General features: G+C 42.2%; 1 long non-coding RNA gene across 1 annotated transcript; it reads right to left on the bottom strand.

Annotated features, from left to right (window-relative positions):
• Window positions 1-3,230: 3,230 nt before the first annotated feature.
• LOC138840764 (uncharacterized) lies at window positions 3,231-15,880 on the bottom strand. Its single transcript, XR_011376217.1, has 4 exons — window positions 15,693-15,880; window positions 5,981-6,061; window positions 5,397-5,548; window positions 3,231-3,317 (listed from the first exon to the last, which is right to left on the bottom strand). It is a non-coding gene; the product is annotated as an uncharacterized lncRNA (long non-coding RNA).
• Window positions 15,881-18,637: the final 2,757 nt, after the last annotated feature.

The raw sequence follows: 18,637 nt of genomic DNA, 5'->3' as shown, positions 1-18,637 counted from the left end.
GTATTACTGGGTATATATGTGAGTTAACAATATTGAATCAAAATATCTCTTATGTTTACCACTCAGTATCATTACCAAAAAAAGCTAATTTATATTAATGTGAGAAAGAAATGCAGCTGTGAGATTTGATCATCTTTTTAAAAATTTATACTTTTATTATGTTAAATAGTTGTACAAAGGAGTTACCATTCAACAAGTCTATGAGCATAATGCATCTTTATCCATGTCATTTCTTTCCTTATTCTCCCTCATCCCTCTCAATCCAGCCCCTCCCTCATTTCCTTAATTTCACAGTATATACACTGAATATTATGACTGCATTCTCACCCCCATCCTCTCAAGATCTGATAATTGCATTACTACAAGTTACCTAAGTATTTCCTTTTATTATAAATTACCTAAGTATTTCCTAGAGCTAGAGCTCAGGATTATTTCAAAAGCAGCTTATGGAATTCTATTCTTCTTCTAAAATAGTGTCAATACCTTTTTAGTTTTATAAGGAGTGATTTAACCAGATGAAACTCAGAGTTGAGTCATTAAAACCTGGATATGCTTGTAGAAGTAGGAAATGGATTATAGATTTTAAAAGATTTTTTTTCACAAACCTCATTTCAAAAAAAAAGTTAGTTTATGACACAAATAACCACAACAGATGAGTCCCAGACAGAATTCATATTTGTGTGTTGGATACAGAATTCCCCTATGGTAGCTCAGGCTGGCTTGAATTTGTGACACTCCTGCTTCAACCTCTTGAATTCTGGGGTTACAGTTCATTTCATTTTCCCTAGCTCTGTTTATTTTTAAATTAGAAATACCTGCCTGTAATCCTAACTACTCAGGAAGCTGAGATTTGAGGATTATAACTTAAAGCCAGCCCAAGGAGAAAAAATTCACAAGACTCTTATCTTTAGTTCTTCACTAGTAAACAGGAAGTAGAGCATACCAGCTTTGAGCACAAAAGCTCAGGGACAATGCCTAAGGCCTGAGTTCAAGCCCTGTGAGCAACCAAAAGTTAAAAAAATACCTTACAAAATGCTGAAGGATCCCTTAAAAGCCTTTAAAAATTCTCCCTCCTTACTAACCTCCTGAGTGAAAAGATTATACATATACATCATAAAATTTGAGGATTGTGTTTTTAAAAATTGAGCTTTATGATAAATTCTCTATCTACAAAACTCTGAGCCTGCCTCTTCAAAAAGAAATCAGTAGTAAAATGATTTTGGACTTGTATTTTGTATCTAGACAATAGTAAATCAATTATGTCCATCAAAAGTGATAGCTGAAGTCAGCAATAGTTGAGAAGGTGTCCCCATAGAAGGTGGCTCAGTGGTAGAGCGCTTGCCTTGCATGCATGAGGCCCTGGGTTCAATTCCTCAGCACCACATAAGCAAAAAGAAAGAAGCCGGAAGTGGTGCTGTGACTCAAGTGGTAGAGTGCTAGCCTTGAGCTGAAGAGCTGAGGGACAGCGCCCAGGCCCAGAGTTCAGGCCCCACAACTGGACCCCCCCCCCAAAAAAAAAAAAAGAAAAAAAGTTCTAATTAACAGAAGAGAGAAGAGAAGGAAGCACAGACATGTGCTGCAGAAGAAAAAAAAAACAACCAAACATGTCCACGTTTATATTCCACTTCTTGATCTTTCCACTTAACATTGCACACTGATCACTTTTGTGTCCTCAAGTTGTCTTTGAGAATCTGAGTTTGTTACCAGAGAATATATTCCACTTTACATGAATACTCTATTGTAGTTTTCTTACTGATGTGCCAATGCTACAAAGTGACAAAGGAGAATGTGGCCATATGACCTCTCCCAACACCTGAGAAGAGTCCAATTGCTGAAGAAGTTGCTCCAAATTGAGCCTCAACTATTCTATTCCGAGTATCTGGGAGGAGGGGAAGGAAGATGGGAAGTCCTCTGTTCTATCCTCAGTGCCCTCCCTTTTCTTTGGATACACTTTTACCAATCATGAAAGTATATTATGGAATACAATGAAACATTTTTAGTAATGTTATCACCATTAAAAAAATTTAAAAATAGTGGGAATCAGGTTGGAGAGGTAACTCGGTAGTAGTAGGGCCCTTGCTTTGCATGCAGAGGCACTTTAACACACAAGCAAACAGAACAATGGAGGGAGAGGGTCCTTAAGAAAAGAAAAGCAGTAGAAAGGTGAATGCAACAATCCAACAGGATTTATTTGGGAAGAAAGTCCTGGAAAGGACAACCGAGTCTCCTCCAAAGAGGAAACAGTGTGCCTTTCTTACAACCAGGGGTCCCTTTTTATGAGGCAGAAACGTGAAGTCAGGGGGGGCAGATGGAGGCTGGGTGAGTGAGCAGTGTTACTTTGAGGCATTTCAAGGTTTCACAGCGTCTGTGTCCATCTGGAGCATCAGCGTCAGAGATGGCCTTGGTCTCATGTTCTCTTCCAAGACCACTGAGTGCCTTTGTTTGGGGGGACTGGGAGGGGAGATGGTTCAGGCAGGAGCTTGGCAGCATGAGCAGTTCTTGGATGTGGCTGTCAGGAGGAGGTAAGCGCTTTTAGTATAAATTATTTTCCATCAGGATCTGCATTTGTTTACTTGCCTGGGGTTGAACCCAGGCCCCTCCCTGCTAAGCACATACTCTATCAGCAGGGAATAGAGCGCTTTCAGTGCTGAGATAGGCTATAGTTTTAAATTTATATTTATTGTACATTTTTCAACTTAGGAAAGGAAAAGCAGTCTCTCAAGCCAGCTATTTATTAAAACGTTCCTGTAGATCTTAAGTGAAAAATACAATTCTGAAGAGACTTGTGAACTGTAACTATTGACTCCCTGTAACTCACAAGTATTAAAAGATAAAGGCAAAGTGTGTAAGAAGATACTCATACTTAAACACTGTGAAGATCTTGTCAAGAAGAAATAGTTCTATTGGATGTTTAGGTTTTTCCCATGTTACCCTTTGTGGGATTTGCAAATTACGTGTGTACCTAAAATGAACCCTCAAGCTTAAGCTGAAAGCAAGATCTTTGGGGATGCCAGCCAGGGCACAGTCATTGCCAGCATTCTGCTTTTGTCCAAGGGCAGCTCTGTTACATGATGTCTGTTTCCCTGCTGTGCTTTTCCCAGTTCCTGACTCCTAGTTCCCTGATTAGAGAGTAAAGGCTTGGAATAGAATTTGATGAAACATCCAGTAGCTGGGCCTTAGCCTAGCTCCTCCATGAGCTTGAGTTTAGAGGGCCTCAGAATTACCAAAGTCATGAAGCTCAGCAGCCTTTGCTGTCCTCTCCTTGGAAATATCTTCTTTCTCATCACTCGCTGGACCTTTCAGCTTTTTCTGGCAATCTGAAAAAGTTCAATGACAACAACAACCAGCTCTGAGTATCTGCAGTCTTGGACACTCAGATTAACTCTATGACATGCTGTCTCATTTCATTCTCAAGGTAGACCAGATGGATTACTATTTTAGTTTGTGGGCGATGAAGCAGGATGAGACTCTGGGTTTGAGTCTGGGCTATGGTTTCAGTTAAGTGTACGTTCAGTTAAGTGCACTTTTCAGTGCACCAGTGTTTGCTCTCCAAGATGAGATCTGATTACATCTAAGGCCTTCTTCTATGCCAGGTTGGGGGTGTTGCCTGGTTCTAGACAAAAGGAAAGAGGGGTTGAGTGCATGAAGAAGATTAAATCATAGGGAGAAGAATAATGAGGATTTTCTTGCATCCTTGCAGGTGTGGCCTGGACTCTGATCAGCTGTATAAACAGATGATGATGCATGTCTGAGTGGGTGTGGTTGAGTCCATTACAGGTACTGTGAAGATCACTGTCCTTTTGGGTCTTGTTGGTGGAATAGGAGTGACCTGTGACTACTGTGCTCTCATCTTGTTTTAAGTTCTTAGTGCAAATTGGCTTCTCTAGTATGCTACCTTCCCCATTTCCTTCTTCTTTTACTTAATAACACCTTGAGTTGATTTCTTCACAGGCCTGTACCCCTCACACAAGAGACAGTAATGTCTAGGGAGCATGCACCTCCTAGCCATTGGATGCCAGATCCTTCTACTAGTGCACCTCACATACTTGTGCTAAAGAGGCCTACCCTTCCCAGCTTTCCTGGCCCAGCCTGCTGAGCTTCTCCAGGGAAGGGCATCAGGCTTACCTGCACTTAGCCTTTTCTTCATCCATCTTATTTTTTATGTCAATATTACTATGTAGCTGAGGTTACTCTCAAACTCATGTTCCTTTTGTGTCAGCCTCCTGAGTGCTGGGATTATAGGTATGTACCACTACCCTCAGCTGCTTTTTCTTCTGGACTAAGGCATCAGAATTGCAGTGTTTCTGTTTGTGTACCCCAGATGTTCAAAGCCTATTTTTGTCTCTGTTCTTGCTAATACAGCACCATAGGATTTCCTTTTCTCTCCCCATTCATATATAATGCTTCTTTTTCTTCCTGTTTTTTTTTTTTTTTTTAGATAGGGTCTTGCTAGATAGTCTAGGCTAGCCTTGAACTTCTTACATAGCTGAAGCTGGCTTTGATGTACTACCAATCTGGTCCCGTGTGTGTGTGTGTGTGTGTGTGTGTGTGTGTGTGTGTGTGTGATGGTTTTGAACCACAAAGGGACATCTTAATTGGTAAGATGTCAGGAAATGGAGATCTTCTGGAATCACACCGGACTCCTTCATCCGAGTTGCCTTCTACATTATGCATAAAGCGGCAACTCCCTCATTTGATTGACACCTGGTATCGGAGTTCTTGGCTTATTGTGAACGCTGTTGATCAGTTTCCTGTTTTGAGTTGAGGGCTGGGTTCTGACCCCAGGCTGGCTTCCCCCTTCTCCAGGGCTGTGGAAAGAGGAAGGGCGGCTCCTCGGTGGTAGAGGAAACAGAAATCGTGCCAGAGATTTAGGAGGTTTGGCTTTCCTTGCCGGGACGGAACAAGAACATGCTGAGTGTAAGATTCTGGGTCTCAAAGGGAAGCAGGAGGCAGAAGGGAAAGGTGGCGGCAGAGGGAAATCCATCGGCCAGGAGAGCACTGTGACCAGGGCTGGAAATCCGACGTTCCAGACCCGTGAGGCAGTAGGAAGGGTGAGCTGCGTCCCAGGACAGAGGTCTATGGGGGAACCTTACGTCTGATGATGGGCTCTTATTTTAATTTCATACCACATCTCTTACGTTTGCTTTGTTGATTGTCTAGCCCATGGAGTGCTCTTATTTTTCCAGGTTCTTTTTAATATATATATTTGTGGACACATTTTTTTTTTTTTTAGCATGAACAAGGAGAAAAATCCTGAGCATAGCCCATACCTAGGCATATTTACTCTCATACGCTGCTGATTCCTCACTCTGGTCTTATGTTTCTGCTTACATATAAGATCTGTTTTGTCTTACCATAGCTGCTGGTAGGATTGAATGACTAATATCCACCATTACCTCTCGAGGGCCTGCTCTGTGCTCACAATCCTGTAGTCTGTGGAGGCTCCCAGTGCACAGGGTAGACCAGAATCTGTCATCGATCCCTCACCTCATCACATGTCAGTTTACTTAGTTCCAATCTTATCTGGAAATCCGTGACACAAAATAACCTAAAAGGAAAGGAGGGCAGAGGCGAAAGTCCTATTTGCTTTTTCCAACCAAAGTTTCCAGTGGACTTTGGTTGAAAATGACATCAAGAAATATCTTCAACACATGTAAGAGAACCCGGTGACATATAAATTAGCAAAGCCTCTCCATCGCACATGCTGCTGGAGGGAGCACACACTCTGTCCCACGGCTTGTGAGTGTGGGGCATAATCCACAGTGGTCCCATAATCTAGGTGGGGGCTGGTTCTGGCAGCTTTCTTGTCCATAGATGCTAGAGAAGAAGGATCAGGACCTCATCTCCCTGCCTCAGGTGGAAGAGCTTAGGGTTCTTTATGGGATCAGGCTGAGGCTGAACTTAGGCCACACCATCATGGTTGGCTGACCTCTTGCTTTGCCTCTCCTCCCCCATCATCACCCTGGAGACAAATATTTACCCAAGAGACTTTATCTCAGACGGTACTTCGAAGGATACAACCTCAAGACAGGTGTGTCGTACCATGTGTTCCATGCAATTCCTAAACAGCACAAAAATAAAAGAAACACAGGGATGATGTCATGCTGAAGGAATAGTTCAAGTGACCAATGTAAAGGTACCAATTTCAACACTTCCTGTGAAATGCCAACACCAGGGTTCTTGAACTGTAAATGTTCAAGTGCCAGGCAAACGAGAACCTTTATTTGTAGCCAGGAGCATCAGGATAAGGAACAGAGTAAATAAGGGTCGTTAGGGCCTGATCATGCTTCCTGACCTTTCACTAAGATTCAAGGGTGATTGAATTTCATGTGCAAATTTCAGGACACTCTCTGATCTTACCACATCTGGCTTGTAATTACTGTGATACTGCATCATTTTATCTATTCATCAAAAAACAGGATTTATTTTATTTTATTATTATTGTGAAAATACTGTATAGAGGGGTTACAATTACATATAATGGAGTACATTTCTTATCAAGCATTGTAGCCTCCTCCTTTGTTTCCCCTTCCCATCCTCCCTCCCTCCTGCCCCCCCCAGGATTGTTTTTATGTATGTATGTATGTAGGTAGGTAGGCAGGTAGGTAGGTAGGTAGGTATGCATGTATGCATTTGTGTGCCAGTACTGGGACTTAAACTCAGGGCCTTGTGCTCTTGCTTTGCCTTGACATTCTACTACTCGAGCCATACCTCCATTTCTAGCTTTTTAATGGTTAATTGGAGATGAATTTCTTTGCTTTATCTGTCCAGGCTGGTTTCAGACTTTGAGTACTCAGATGTCCCCCTTCTGAGTACAGTTAGGATTACATGTGTGAGCCACTGGAACCAGACTCAGCCAGGATTCTTTTTTTTTTTTTTTTTTTTGTCGGTCGTGGGGCTTGAACTCCGGGCCTGGGCGCTGTCCTTCAGCTCTTCAGCTCAAGGCGAGCGCTCTACCACTTGAGCTACAGCGCCACTTCCGGTTTTCTGGTGGTTTATTGGAGATAGGAGTCTCACGGTCTCTCCTGCCCGGGCTGGCTTTGAACCGCGATCCTCAGATCTCAGCCTCCTGAGTAGCTAGGATTACAGGCGAGAGCCACCAGCGCCCGGCTCAGCCAGGATTCTTATGAGAATGAGCAATAGATGAGATGCAAAACATTAGAAAACTGCCACTTCTGTTTAACAACTCCATTTGACTATTTAAAAATATATATGCCCATGGAGCAAGGCAGAAAAATGCAAAAAGAATAACTTCCTTTTATTTTTGTCAGTCGTGGGGCTTGAACTCTCTGCATAGGTGCTGTTCCTCAGCCTTCAGCTCAAGGCTAGTGCTCTACCACTTGAGCCACAGTGCCACTTTATTAGAGATCAGGGTCTCATGGACTTTTCTGCCCGGGCTGGCTTTGAACTGCTATCCTCAGATCTCAACCTCTTGAGTAGCTAGGATTGCAAGCATGAGCCACCACGCCCAGCTTAATCCACCCCCCCCCACTTTTTTTTGGTTGGTCATGGGGCCTGAACTCTGGGCCTGGGTGCTGTCCCTCAACTCTTCAGCTCAAGGCTAGCGCTCTACCACTTGAGCCACAGCGCTACTTCTGGCTTTTTCTGCTTATGTGGTGCTGAGGAATCGAACCAGGGCCTCATGCATGCAAGGCAAGCACTCTACCACTGAGCCACCTTTCCAGCCCCTTAATTTCCTTTTTAAAAAAATAAATTGTTTATTTTGAAATAATTTTGATGAAGACTGAGTCCAGATAGTGTTTTGGTCTGAGCACATTGCAGCAGAGAATGAGAAGCATGCTTTTCACATTACTTGTGTTCTGTCAGCTCTTGCTGTCAGGGAAGCTCATGCATATAAGGGCACAGCATCTAGCAGAAGTTGAACATTTTCTTGATCACATACTTCTGAGATGGTTTGGAAGAAAAGTGAGAGTGTGTGTGAAGGCAGGTGTGCACGAGTGTCTACACATAGTCAGTCTCATGTATCTATGTATCTACAGGATCTGTGCCTGTGGATTCCACCAACCACAGATCGAAGGTACAGAGTTTGAGAAACAATAGCTAATAATGTACTGCACATGCATGGACTATTTTTCTTGTCATTCAGTGAAGAATACAGCATAACAACTATTTATATTGTATTAGGTAGTGTAAGTAATCTAGAGTTGTTCTAAAATACATGGGATGAAAGTAACGTGGGACTACTAGGAAATGGAGGGGAAGAGAAAAGGGGGAGTAAGAAGGGCAATAAGGAAAAGTAATAGAGGGGGTGAAGATGACCAGAGTACATTATATACATGTATGGGTGAGAGTACCAGGAAGAAACATGTTAGTCTGTACAACTTAATATATATCAAAACAAAAAAATTCCTCATTAGACTAACAGCAAAACCCCCAAATATCTCACAGTAGTCACAATTATTCCTTACTTTGCTTTTATTAAATATATAACTGAAAACCCATGGGAAGATGTGTAGATTATTTTACAAACTGGATGCCATTTTGTTTAATGGACTTAAGTATCCCTTTGTTTTGGTATCTGTGGAGAGTCTTGGAATAAATCAATATAGAATATGATGGATGATAGTATATGCATAAGTGTATGTATATGTTTGAATATCTGTGTACATGTGTATATTGAATTTGCATAGCTCCTGTGTATATACATCTGTGAGTGTGAGAATGTGTACATTTGAGAGAGAGAGAGAGAGAGAGAAAACACAAGTTTATGGATAAAGAACCAGAGGCACCAAAATCCAAGTGTGACTGGAGATTCTCCATTCCTGAATAGGTGTCTTGTGCCATGAAGGATGAACTTCCAGGGTTGTTTGCTTGGACAACCAGAAGCGCCCTGAGAATGAGATTTGTACAGGGCTCCTCACATATGTCAGCCGACTGCAGAGCTGGATTCAAGCTGAAGTATGCTATTTTTTTTTTTTGTAAGTTGTGGGTCTTGAACTCAGGGCCTGGGCACTGTCCCTGAGGTCTTCAGCTCAAGGCTAGCGCTCTACCACTTGAGCCACAGTGCCACTTCTGGTTTTCTGAGTTGTTTATTGGAGATAAGAGTTTCATGGACTTTCCTGCCCGGGCTGGCTTTGAACCTTGATCCTCAGATCTCAGCCTCCTGAGTAGCTAGGATTACAAGCGTGAGCCACCATCTCCCGGCTGAAGTATGCTTTTGAAGTGTTACACTTTGTAAAGTCCTTGAAGACAGTATTCATCTCTGAGTTGTAAGCTGTGTTTTCCTAAGTTATCTACAATATGGAAAATAATCCTACGCATTTCCACAAACCATTATATCCTCATTGGTTAAGGTACTGTCCAAAAAGATGTGAAAGAAAATTTGTAGGCCAGGTGCTGGTGGCTTAAGCAGGTAATCCTGCCTAATCAGGAGGCTAAGATCTCCAGCTGGAGCAGGAGAGTCTGTAAGACTCTTATCTCTAGTTAACCATCAAAAAAGGAGAGAGTGGAGCTGTGACTCAAGTGGTAGAGCACCAGGCTTGAGTGAAATAAGCTGAGGAAGAGAGTCCAGGCCCTGAGTTCAAGTCCAAGTATTAGGGGATTGGGAGGGGGAAGGGAGAGAGAGACAGACAGAGAGAATTTGTCACAAGGAGGAATAAGGGAGATTAATGGAGGATATTTATAAAGCAGGGTCATAATTAAAAGAAGAAGGAAATAAGAAAGGATGATGAAGCTTCTTGAAGGGAACCACCAAGGAGTCTGAAGTGAAGAAAAGGTGCATCTCACTGATAGGGAGGGAGAAGTGCTTATTGGTTTTAGAGGCCTTCAGTAGAGGACAGGGCAGGGCCTCTGACCAGCACAAACCACAGCCAGGCAGGAAGGAGCCTGATTACTTCCTCCTCTCTCCCTTCAGCTTCCTGCCTGATTACTTCCTCCTCTCTCCCTTCAGCTTCCTGCCCGGGCCTCCCACTGACAAAACTGAACAGAGCTGAAGGCAAAGAAACCCCTTGGGATTCAGACAGAGAGTAGGAAGTGAAGTGGGGGGGGGGAGGGTTGAAGGAGAGCTGGAGGGGCAAAGCGAGATGCACCATGGGCAATGCAGGATGCTGGCAGATACTGAGCAAAGGCGCCGTAGTGCTCTATGAAAAGAGCAGAGTCAGTGAGGTGAAGATGGAAGTGTGGCTTCTAATCCTGACCCCAGCAGTTATTGATGCTGATCAAACCAGCATCACCCAGCCAGGCACTGGGTGGTTCATACCTGTAATCTTCCTATTCAGGAGGCTGACAGCTAAGGATCAGGGTTCAAAGCCCTTCCAGGAAGGAAAGTCTGTGAGGCTCTTATCTCTAACAAATCACCAAAAAGCTGGAAGTAGAGCTGTGGCTCAGGTGGTAGAGTGCTAGCCTCGAGCAAAAGAAGCTCAAAGGCAGTGGGCAGTGCCTAGGCCCTGAGTTCAAGCCCCATGATGGTCACAAAGCAAAACAAAAATCCCAAAACATCAACAACAAACAAAAGTATATATATGAAATCCTTACCTACAATGTGGCTTTTATGTGATAGTAGCCTTTGGATCAAAAATTGAATTCAAATATTATATATATATACACACACATGCACATATACATACATTTATATATCCATATATGTATATATAGATCTATATAGTATCCATATATACATACATGGATATATGTATATACGTGTGTGTGTATATATATATATATATATATATATATATATATATATATATGGATACTAGGTCTAAGTAATACAATCTTGTCCTCATTGTCATCTTGGCCCCTTAATAAAGGATGAGGACTTTCCTAAAATCTCTAGAGATGAAATAGGTCATTCTTCGAATTGCAGATGTATCATGTTATTTAGCTCCAGAACAGTCTTGCTCCAGGAAATTCTTGCCCTAAGCACCTAATTTTCCTCACCTGGCTTGCTTTTCTCCTGTAAAACACTTTTGTTATGTTTAGCTCCTCACCTGGCTTGCTTACCTGTATGAAACACGTTGGTTAGGTTTAATTCCTCACACTCTTTTGGTGTATACAAGCTTTGTGCTAGCTACATTCTGGGCTGCAAGATTTTTGGGATTCGAATCTGCTTGCAGATGCTGGCATTTTAATAAAGACTCCCAATTCAACCTCTTAAAGTGTGGTTTCTCTGTATCTTGCTGATTGAATTCCCTTATAGTAATAACTATAACGATATAATGTAATATAGTTATTGTCTCTTGCTCAGACAGGCTTTTGTTAGGGAGATTCAGATCCATATCCTTAAACTATTCACAACCTGTTCTCCTTGCCAGTGTAAACAAGCTACCAATCACATTCACAGGCATTCCTAGTAAAAAGAGTCAGCTACCCCACTCCACCCCCAAATCATGGGCCACCTGAAACAGAGTGTCCTTGTCACCTTAGCTGGAACAAAACAACTGGAACTGTGCAAACAACACCATAGTCTATAGTACGTGATACTTAAATTGTGAAACTTAAGTCACAGATCTATATATTCATATGTTGGCAACTGAATAAACATTCCTCTGTGGTGTGTGTGTGTGTGTGTGTGTGTGTGTGTGTGTAATTTTAAACACTGAATAACAGAGGAACAGGAGAACTGTGCAGTTGATTCCTGCACTAGATCCTACCCTCTCCATCTCAGCAAGTGTGTGTTATGCCAGGAATGCAACCATCCCTGTTGCATGTAGGCTGAGCTCTCTATCAGAGGACAGATTGTGGTAAGATAAGGATTGACTGAGGAAGAACTTAAAAAAATGAAGAAAAGCAAAAGGAATGCTAAATCCCCCCAAACACATCTATAAACTATATAGTATCTCGACCTGGGATCAAGAATTATCAAACACTAGAAAAGTGAGGGAGAATTTGATTAAATCCTTAGTTATGAAGAAAATGTATGAGAAGAATAAGTTTGGTTAAAAAATGATTTGTTGAAATTTGAAAATGTCAGTAAAAATATGTTTCTCTTGGCCAAAATATCTGATTGATAACTGCAAGAAGCTGGAGATGTAGTCCCGCGGAAGAGTCCTGGCTTAGGGTTTGGGAAAGTTTAATTGTCACCAAAAGTTAAAACCAAAAGAAGAGAAAAGAAAACAACAAAACCTTCTCAAGGGTCTATGATTCTAACTTGAGCTTTTTAAGAATACACAAAATCATCCCATGGAGAAAGAAAGAGAACAAGAATTGACCTTTCCTGTGGAAAAAGAGAAGGAGTGAGGGGAGAGGAGAAGCAAAGGACTATCTTAACCAGACACCTTCTGAAGAATGTGGGGGAGGGCTGAAGAGGTGCTGGCTTCTATTGCAGAGCAGAATCGAACAGAGACGGTGTGTATAGATTCCTATTGGAAAAGGCAAGTGAGACAAACCGGTGAGGAAGTTCTGTTTGACACAGACTGTTCCAGTTTGCCTTTGTTTTTAGCAGCTGCCACGTTCCTGTTCAAAGCCTTGTGATTCGAACTGTGTGCTATACACACGTGCTCCAGCTGCAACACCAGGAAAAGGAACTTGGGGAGCTGGCAAACAACACAGGCACCTACATTAAACAAACAAGCCATGGTCCCCATGGGCCAGAGATAAGATGATGGTGGAGCAGGGGACAAAGGGCAATCAGTGGACTTTCCGAGCTTTCATTTCTGACAGCATTTGTCATGGAGGGGACAAGAAGGATATCTTCCATTATTCCGGAGAAAATATTCAAACACCTACAGGTAGTTTTTCTTCTGGGGTTTCTTAACAAGTAACCAGAGTCAACAAAGCTGATAAAGCCTGCTCCTTCCCAACCCCATGATTGTGCAATAGTTTTTTTTTTCTGAAATGGAGTTTAAAGTGTTAGTTTTATTAATGAAAAAAGAAGAAAAAAAAGAAAGAAAAAGAAAAAGCTGGGTGCCAGTGGCTCATTCTTGTAATCCTAGTGCCTTAGGAGGCTGAGATCTGAGGATAGCAGTTTGAAATCAGTCGGGGCAGGAAAGTCCAAGAGACTATTATCTCCAATTGACAACTAAAAATGCTGGAAGTGGAACGGTGGCTGAAGTGGTGGAGTGCTAGCTTTGAGCACGAAAACTCAAGGACAACACCCAGGGCTTGAGTCCAAGCCAAGTCCCAGGACAAGCACAGAAAGAAAGAAAAAGAAAGAAAGAAAAAAGAAAGAAAGAAAGAAAGGAAGGAAGGAAGGAAGGAAGGAAGGAACGAAGGAAGGAAGGAAGGAAGGAAAAAAAACCTGGATGAAAGAATACTATTTGGTTTAAATGCCAAAGCATATAAATTGAGGCAATTCATTTTGCTATTGAGAATTGGAAAAGAGCCAGTAGAAATTTGGCTAGGTCTGCCAGAGAGTGGGGGAAAGACAGGCAGCCATTGTTTCTGGGCAAAGGCAGGTGGAAAGAAATCACGAGAGGACAGGCCTAGCAGGAGGAAAGGCGGGGTGTGAGCATCTCCCTGCCCCCAATTCTGCTCCATCATTAGGACAGATGAACAAACATGCTCCTCTTTCCTGGCCACACAATTCCTGGTTCTTCTCTATTTGTGGTAGAGTCTCACCACTTGAGCCACAGCTTGACTTCTGCTTTTTGGTAGTTAATTGGAGATGAGTCTCACAAGATTTTCTGCCTGGGGGACTTCAAACCATGATCCTCAGATCTCAGTCACCTAAGTAGGTAGAATTTGAGTTGTGAGCCACCAACACCTGGTTCTTCTCTCTCTGTAGTGGCCATATACAGTGTTGGATGTGTAAGACCTGATCCATTGGCTATGGAGCTTCACTTTCCTCCAATGACTTTGATTCTCTGAGTAGGGCTGTGTAAATTAGGACTGATGAAAGGGAGACAAAAGCAAATCCAGCAGAAACTTATTAGCTTGTGTACCCTGTATACACCAGAGAGCCTTTGGAGATGAGCAATTCTGTGTGGTTAGAATTTGAACTTTTATAGTTTCTTAGCAAAGAATGATAATCTAATAGTGAAGTGACAAGGCAGAGGAAAAGGACTTTGATCTTCTCCAGCAGTCTGATTTTGGAGAGGTAATCTCTATCTATCTATCTATCTATCTATCTATCTATCTATCTATCTATCTAAGCATTTAGAAGCTTCCATCCTTTCAGTGACAGAGAGCTCAAAACAATCAGTGTGCTGAAGTGGCGGATTTGCCATATTCTGATATTTCCTCTGCAAGAAAACTTTACTTTCTAGTTCCTTTGGAAATAATAGCCCTCAGGCTTTCTGAGGATTCCTTGAGATAATCCTTTTGAAGTTCCCAGAACTGGCCTAGGAAACAGTCCGTGTTCGATAAATGCTACCTGCCATCATCGCTGCTACCACTGAAATCCTGTGAGTTTCTCCAAAGCCATTTGATTACTGATTTGTGGATGAGGGAAGCTGTGGATACAAGCTCCTAAGTAGAAAGTGGAGAAGCAAAATTTATGAATAGGATTTTTTCCTTCTAGAAATTCCTGGAGATGGTGAGAAGATAAGTTGCAACAGCTGATTGGGAGATCACCCAGTCAGGATCATGCATTAAATACTACGGACTGGATTTTGCTAGCACAGATGGGTGTTACTTAGGTCTGCAGATCTCTGAGGGTCACATAAAAATAAAAGGGAAATTATGAAAGAAGTTTTGAAAGAGCTTTTCAAAATTGAACTGAGAGATCATAAAGGGGGCAGGACATAAGCATAATTCCAGCTGCCTAGGAATGTGAATTTCAGTCACCTCTATCTCTTGACCACATCAGGACAAATGTACAATTACATTAGATCCAGAGGTTTAAAATACACATTAAGAGGTGTCCATTTTGCCTAGACAGTATTATTTTCTTCTCTAGGCCCTGTAGCCCTTGCCCCCACCCCCAACCTTTTTAGCATCCCAAAGCCCATATTTCCTGCTTCTTGCAGAATTCTGATGGGGAGCTCTCTGTGTCTCCTGAGTTGCACTTCTTAAGACCTCAAATAAATTCCTGTTTGTGCACTTTCTGAGTTTGAATTGATTGACAGTGATACACAAGGAAATAAATTGTCCATTCAGGTGCAGAGAGAAAAAGAGCAAAAAGTGAATGGATGTCTAACCAAAGATTAGGGTTAGGATCCTAAGTCTTTTTTTTTTTTTTTTTGTCAGTTGTTTGGCCTGAACTCTGGGCCTGAGCACTGTCCCTCAGCTCTTCAGCTCAAGGCAAACACTCAACCACTTGAGCCACAGCACTGCTCCCAGTTTTCTGGTGGTTTATTGGAGAAAAGAGTTTCATGGACTTTCTTGCCTGGGCTGGCTTTGATCCGTGTTCCTCAGATCTCAGCCTCCTGAGTAGCTAGGATTACAGGTGTGAGCCACCAGCGCTGGGCCCTAAGTCTTGATTTGCAGAAAAAAAAAATCTCCTTTTGGCTTGACCTGAAGCCGAATATAAATGACTCGTCATTGAAATAGAGTTGGGAGATTGAACAAGAGGGAAGCGAGGAGAAGTAGCTTTCCTTTGCCGTGAGGGTACTGAGATGGAAAGGGTTAAGACCGGCACTCACACACACAACTGTTGCCCTTACTTTCATCATCAAAAGCAAATGTTCGCTATAACTGCTAGTCAATTTTTAATCTCAGGAAGTACACCCTTGGGCTTTGAGAAAAAAGACAACATGCTGTTTGCATGGAGTAATTTTTTGAATGAAAATTACAAGAAGTACCTGCCCAAGGCCCCAACAGACCAGACTACAAATCAAAATGGAGTCACTTACATCTCCAGACTGAAACGCACTTGTTTTCTGAGCTTGCCAGAAATCAGGACAGGTAAAAGTGAAGTTTTCTACACTGTTTTGATGGGCATGGAATGTTCCTTCTGCTGTGATCCTTTGTTCTTTTGCTGGCAATGAGGTTTGAACTCATGACTTCACATTTGCTAGGCAAGCACCACTGGAGCACATCATCAGCCCTTCTTGCTTGGGTTATTGTTTCAGACAAGGTCTCAGTTTTGTCTGCAACTGGCCTCAGATTGTGATCCTCTCACCTCCACGTCTTGTGTAAATGAACTACCACACCCAGCTAATCCTTGTCTCCTTTATGCCTTGTAGAAAGGATTGCTTAATCTGATATTAGTTAGTCTGGTTTATCAGTTATTACTCTATTGGTCTGACTCCTTGTCTCCTGCCTTATAAGGAAAAGAATCAAAATGGCCATGTGATTTTATTTCTTCGTGTCTGCTTTTTCAGCTTTTTTTCCCTGCCTAAAAACTAACCTCTTCTCTTCAGTTTATTAGAATATTTATTCTGTTTTAGGACTAAGTGTTACCTGCTTCTAAAATTGCAAAATAAACTCAACTAAGATCTTCAAATCAGATCACAATTTTATCCTTTAGTGATTGCTATTTGTACAGTGTACTGACTAGATTATTCAGATTGTCTAAAGCTGTTATATTCTAGGTGATTCTTCAACTGGGATATGATTGAGGATGAATGTACACTAAGTGGGGAATCCGTTAGAAAAACAAGGTAAAGATGGTGAGCTATTGGGCCTCCTCTGACACTTTGACATGGAATTCTTTCTCTCTTGTGGCAAAAATAGAGCAATGTCTTCATAAAACCATGGGCTTTCAACTACCGAGCACACAGGTAAAGCACATTTTCCAGAGTTTTTGGATCATGTGACTAACACTAGAAAATGTTCTAGCTGCCTCCCCCCTCCTTCCCTCCCTCTCTCTCTCTCTTCCTCTCCCTCTCTCTCCCCACCCCTTCCCTTTAAGCAAGCAGAGCCACAGTCAGAGGGGTACTCCGAGTCTGAGTCTTGGAGAAATCCCCCGGAAGAGCTGCTGAAGCAGCAGGAGTGTAAAGTGGATGAGAAATAAAATTGTTGATATTCAGCCACAGGAAAGGACAAGCAAGGCTGGTGGGTGTTCCAAACGGGAACCTCTCTCGATGTCACATTTAACACACAGTGGTTTCAGATCTTTGCAGGAAAAATGGCTGGGCTCCGCAGGCTGGCCAGATGTGACTTAATATCTTGGCACTATAGCCTGGGGCGGGGGTGGGGGGTGGGGGAGTAGGGGGGTGAGGGGGCGGTAGGCTGAGCGATCATTAGGTGGACCAAGGCCAAGAGTGGCAGTGGTGGAACTGGTGAATGGATGAACGTCTCTGATTCCATCTTGATCTTTCATCAGTGGATGCCCACAAGCTCCCGTGTTTTTGGACCATGAGTATGTGTCTTGTGGGAAGGCCAGACAGATCCAGTGCTTGAAAGTGGGTATGAAGTGCACATTAAGGTTGGAGCAATTAAGTCAAGAAGAAGGATGTAGTCATGTTTGCGCTCAGAGTAGTAGTAAGAGGCTGTATGGACCCCCCTGTGCTTGTTAGTGGGATAGGAGCCGAGCTCCTCACCACATGGGCTGAGAGAGTACAGGACTTGTAGCTTCAGTGAAAATGTTGAGTTGGCCAACAGAACATTTGTTAGCCAACAACTTTTCAACTTGGCCTGGCTGACCCCTGTGACTGTGCTGAATAGTAAATACTTCAGTGGAACAATGAGATCTATTCACATATCCAGGCTAGTTCTGGGTCTGCTGTCACAGAATTAAGTATTCCTGTAGCAGCCCTAACTTAGAGGATAAAAAGCAGATTTTCTTTTTTCAAAGCCACCTAACAGTTCTCCGGTCTTCTCAAAGTCCTCTCCAGTATAGTGGTTTAACCCAACCATAGCTGACCTGGGCAATTTTGATCATATGAACAGGGTGTGCATTTAGAATGATCAAATCTCTAACCATGTCAGCGATATTATGACTGTTAAGGCTGTTTTGACTGATGCTCACAAGCAAAGTCTGTTTTAATTTTTCACAGCATGAAGTCATGAAAAGGTATTTATTATCTCTTAGATTATGATTCCAAGAATGTGGCTGTTTGGCTGGCACAAGCTGAACATTAATACTACCCAGGGACATAAGCTTAGTGTCAAATGCATTATAATGGTACTACACCATAGGGATTAACTCAAGACATCATGATGACTGATTTGTGTAGGCTCTTCACAGATACTTGTCATGGGCCGTATTAGCTACACTGAAAGGATTAGAATACTATATAGGGACTATTATAGCACATTAAAACTAGCATGTCTGTCGCCAGACAGAATTAGAGTGATTATCTTTACAATAGCTATAAAATATGACTATAATCATATAGGCTCACTGTGTATATTATCTGTTTGGACCATGAAAATGATGCACATTCGCTGATGGGGACTTTGAAAGACTGCAAGATTGTTTTTTCAGGAGAATCTAAGTGATAACCACAAACTAGGCTACAGAGGCCACCCTGGCCGCTGATACAGCTTGTGGTTGCTCAAAGTTCACTTTGTATAGAAACAGAAAGCAGCACAGCGTCCACTCCTGTGTGTAGAGAGGCTAGGCCTGCTGCTTCAACTTTCTTATTTAGAAAGGTTAAGTGATTATGGCATATGAGATCAAGCAAAGCCTTCCAATTAAAAGCACCTTAGAATTATTTTATCCATTGTGCCACTGGCCCGTCGTACAGCTTAGAATTATTTTAGAAAAATAAAATATTTTTAAGGTACTGGAAATAATAACTAGATACTCATATCTACTGATAAGTAAGTATTCACATTTTGGCATTAAAATTTTTTATTGTTATTATAAAGGTAAGGTAAAGAGGGGTTGTAGTTACATAAGTCAGTTAAA

This window comes from Dipodomys merriami, unplaced genomic scaffold, assembly GCF_024711535.1.
Source record: "Dipodomys merriami isolate MVZ:Mamm:240054 unplaced genomic scaffold, mDipMer1.0.p SCAF_30, whole genome shotgun sequence".
NCBI lineage: Eukaryota > Metazoa > Chordata > Mammalia > Rodentia > Heteromyidae > Dipodomys > Dipodomys merriami.
This window is presented reverse-complemented; position numbering and strand designations above follow the sequence as displayed.